General features: G+C 39.7%; 1 pseudogene; it reads left to right on the forward strand.

The window, feature by feature from the left end:
- Nucleotides 1–318: 318 nt before the first annotated feature.
- On the forward strand, nt 319–1069 carry LOC103075309 (40S ribosomal protein S6 pseudogene; annotated as a pseudogene).
- The last annotated feature ends 3767 nt before the right edge of the window (nt 1070–4836 follow it).

The following is a 4836-nucleotide window of genomic DNA, read 5'->3' on the forward strand; positions in this document are numbered from 1 at the left end:
TCACACAGCAGAAGTCAGAAATTCTGTTGCAAAGTAACTAAAGATTTTGCTGGAGAGGGAAGCAGAGACAGATTCATCAAGAGCCCTGAACGCTCAACTTTATTTTTTCTTGCAAGCAATGTGAAGTTAACATTTTAACCAAACGAATAAAACGATCAAATGTTTTTTACATAAACTATCTTGACAGTCCCTGGAGAATGGATTGGGAAAAGGTAAGAACGGAGTTAAGAGACTGATTAGGAGGCTTCTAAACTAATTTAAGAAAAAAATGATGAGCTCTTTTTTTGCAGAATCTCAGAGCTGGTCAGCTGCTTCAGGATGAAACTGAACATCTCTTTCCCAGCCACTAGATGCCAGAAACTCACTGAAGTGGACGATGAATGCAAACTTTGTACCTTTTATGAGAAGCGTATGGCCACAGAAGTTGCTGCTAATGCTCTGGGTAAAGAATGGAAGTGTTATGCGGTCAGAATCATTGGTGGGAACAACAAACAAGGTTTCCCATGAATCAGGGTGTCTTCACCCATGGCCGTGTCCATCTGCTACTAAGGGGCAGTCCTGTTACAGACCAAGGAAGACTGGAGAAAGAAAGTGCAAATCTGTTCAGGGTTGCATTGTGGACACCAGTCTAAGTGCTTTCAACTTGGTCATTATTTAAAAAAAAAAAAAAAAGGAGGGGGAGAGAAGGATATTCCTGAAGTCACTGATACTACTGCGCCTCATCGACTTGGGACCAAAATCGCTAAAATTCACAAACTTTTCAATCTCTCTAGAGAAGATCATGTCCACCAGTGTGTTGTGAGAAAGCCCCTAAACAAAAAGGGTAAATAACCTAAGACCAAGGCACACAAGATTCAGTGTTTGTTATTCCACGTGTTCTGCAACACAAACATCAGCATATTGCTCTGAAGGAACAGTGTACCAAGAAAAATAAAGAAAGGCTGCAGAATATGCTTAACTTTTGGCCAAGAGAATGAAGGAGGCCAAAGAAAAATGCCAGGAAGAGACTACCAAGAAAGGGAGGCTGTCCTCTCTGAAAGCTTCTACCTCTGAGTCCAGTCAAAAATAAAATGTTCTAAGAGTAACAAATAAATAAGGTCAGATATCAAAAAAAAAAAATGAGAAGAATCTGCACTAAATAAAAAGCAATAAGCATAAAGGAGAAGAGTGTGAGAGATAACAGAAATAGTAAATTTAATAACTAACTGGAGAGAGAAAAATGAAAATCCAATTAAGGAATGAAACTCAGGAGTGAGGTCAAACTTCAGATGTTGATTTGAGAGTAACCAACATTAAACAGAAGCCACAGATATGAATGACAATTGTGCAAGAAAAGCTCAGAAAGGAGATGGAGAAAAAAAAGTACCATGGAATAGCTTTTCCTCAAATTGAAATGTCCCCATATAACCAATTCACATCAGTAAAATCCATAATTACTATATTTTAGGAAACTAACCATAAAGATTAATACTACTTCATGAAAAAATTAGATGGCTCTAAAAGGAAAAGGGTGATAACTTCAGCCTCATTTAATATTTTCAATAAGAAAGGCTTTTAAAGGTTTGGACTAAAGGCAGCATAGTGTAATAATAATAAGAAAGGGAATAACATATAGAGTACCTACCTAGCCTGTGCTTGTACTTCTAAACAATGTGTATTAATTCATTTAATTCTCACCAACAATGGTGGGAGGTAAGCAATCTCCTTTCCTAGAAAGTGAGGCACAAAGAGGTTAAGTAATGTGTCCAAGGCTGAAAGGCTAGTAAGGTCTGGGACAAGGACTCTAACAGTTCCAGAGCCCCCATGTTTTACCACTGTACTGGCTCTCAAAGGCCAGTATTAGGTTTTCAAAGCAAAAACAAAAAACCTTGGTTCAACGTTGGGTCTACCACCAACCTTGGCATACTGGTAACTTAAGCAATTCAGTCTGTCTCCTCAGCTATAAGAAGGAAATAATGACAGCATCACAGGATTATTATGAGTATTTTAGTCATGAATATAGAACACCTAATCATTACAAGTAATAATAATAAACACTTACTGAGCACATATTGGCATATATTAAGGCACTACCAGAGACACTTTACACTGTTTATTTTACCTAATCTTCAAAATTGTCTCAAAAAGAATCGTTATCCTCCTAGCCATTTTTACAGGTTAGGAAACAGATTCAAAGGGATGAAGAGACTTGTGCATCATGTTGTATGGTAAAATGCTTATACAATGGCCCCAATTCTCCATCCCTCCTAGTACCCATACCCCTAGCAATGTGACACTGCAGCTCCTCCCATCAAGAGGTAGAGCTCATTTCCCCACATCTTGAATCTTGTCTGGCCTCATGACTTGCCTTGAACCAACAGAACATGGCAGAAGTGATGTTGTGCCAGTTCCAAATGTAGACCTCAAGAGACCTTGCTTGTTTCTACTACCTCTCTAAGAATCCTGCGACCACCATGTGGAAGAAGTCCAGACTTGCCTGATAAATGATGAGAGACATGTGCCTCAGTCACCCTCCATCATCCAGCAGAGAGTCAGCCAACAGCCAGAAATGTGAGAAGCCACCATAGACTAGCCAGCTTCCAGACAATCTGCCAGGTGACCACCAATGTTATGAGCTATCCTAGATGAAATCTGCCAAATCTAGCCCAGGTGATCAGAACCATCCACGTGATCTACAGATTCATGAGTAATAACACACACTCATTTTAAGCCACTGAAATTGCGGGGGGCAGGGGGGGCGCTGTTGTTACAAAGCCATAGTTAACAGAAATTCATGGTAAGCAGAAGAGCTGGAATTTAAAGCCAGGTGGTCTGACTCCAGGCTCACCCTCCTTCTAGTTTCAGAGTAGATACGACAAGCAATGTTACTGTAGTATTTTCATTTGTGAAAATGAAGTCATTTATGTTCACTCTTCTAAATTCTTTAAAATTAACTTATAAAAACTCAAAATAGTAAATATAATTCTTATTTCCTCCTTTAGGTAAACAAAAAATCCAAGAAGTATATCAGATCTAGATTCAAAACTTGGGACTTTCCTGGCGGTCCAGTGGTTAAGACTCCACGCTTCCAATGCAGGGGGCGTAGGTTCGATCCCTGGTCGGGGAACTAAGATCCCACATGCCGTGTGGCCAAAAAAACAAACAAAAAAACACATAGATTCAAACTCAACTGCTACCAACCACCTGCCCATTATTAAATATGGGATAATAAAAACAAAAAAAACTATATGCACATTCTGAATATATTTACACTTCTTTCAAAGTAAATATTTCACATAGGGTATCCTACTAACTCCACAAGTATCGTGAAATGTACTATATTAATTTGTATTAACTCATTCTCACTCTAAACAGATTTACTTTGCTTCCCAATTCACTGACACATACAACACACCACATCACTTACCCACCTATATCCATCTATGCCCATATAGTTCCTGTGGAAGATCTTAGTTTCCACCAAGGGATGCAGAAACGATTCCATTAAACTGGAAATTGAGACTGCCACCCAGCCACTTTGGGTTATTCGTGCCAATGAATCAACAGACAAAGAAGGGGGTTACAGAACCGACTAGGGTTCTCATCTCACAATCAAGGGGAAGTCAGGTTGCTACCACACAAGAGGGGCTAACAGAAAGTATGTCTGGAATGCAGGAGTTCCCCTGGGAGGCCACTTAGTATTTCCATGTACTGTGATTAAAGTCAGTGGAAACAATCCAGGCAGGACTGCTAATGACCCAGACCCTTAAGGAATGAAGATTTAGGTCACCCCATCAGGCAAGAAACCACAACCAGCTGAGGTATTGCCAAGAACAGAGGGACTGTGGAATGACAGCAGAAGATAATTATAGACAGCAACTACAACCACATGACTAGTTGCAGAAATAAAAATTCTAATGAGTACTTTTTCCTTTTATGATATAAAAAATTTGTATATATATTAACCAACTTATTTCTTATCTCCCTTTCTATAACCATCTGATAGTAGCTAATCTCATATCTCCATATTTAAGTTACAGGATATTAAGTAGAAAATGTGACACAGGTAGAAAAAAAATTGGTACCTAGTCATAGGTAGAAAAAAAATTAACCCACCTATGGATAAAGGGACTTTGTATCCTCTCTTAAGGAGGACATTTGTATGTTATCAGGTGAACCAAGGACAGCTGCATTATGTTCACCAAAAGTATACTTTTGTAACTGTCTTTATTTATAAGGTAAATATGATAAAAAGAGGTGTGCACTGGTGCCGTGGTGACAAGTGATGGTCTGTGATGGCTTTTTACCCTAGCCGGGTTGCAACTACATTTTCCCAAACACGATTCATTCCCTGCATGGTTCTGGGTTAGGGTTGGCTTCAAAAAGAAAAAAAAAAAAAAAATTTCCATGAGATTAGAAGACAAAAGTGAAGCGGCCACCAGGTTCAGAATGTCAACCTAAGGTCAGGTGTTACTGTAGTAATCACACAGTGTCATGGAACTTTGGGCTCATTGGCATGGGGCAGCAATTGAGCCTACAGGCTCCTGTCAGATCTCCACCTTTGCTTTTCCAAATAATACTGGGGCAGATTTGTGTGCAGCTCCACGGTGAGGTGTGCCACACCTACTGCAGATTACCTACATCATCAAGGTTGAAGGTTACCTACATCATCAAGGTTGCAGGTGTGGAAGCAGTGAGAGCGATGAAAGTTCAAGTTTGGGCTCAAAGGTTCTAACTTATTGCTAAAAGTTCCAAAAGTTCTTTTGCAGGTTCCAGTCTAACCTTCCTTCCCCCCGCTTCATGTCCATGTTCCCTTCCCAACTACTAGCCCTGCTAACATCAAGCCTAGCAGCAGAT

This window comes from Lipotes vexillifer, unplaced genomic scaffold (genome assembly GCF_000442215.2).
Source record: "Lipotes vexillifer unplaced genomic scaffold, Lipotes_vexillifer_v1.1 scaffold120, whole genome shotgun sequence".
Lineage (NCBI taxonomy): Eukaryota > Metazoa > Chordata > Mammalia > Artiodactyla > Lipotidae > Lipotes > Lipotes vexillifer.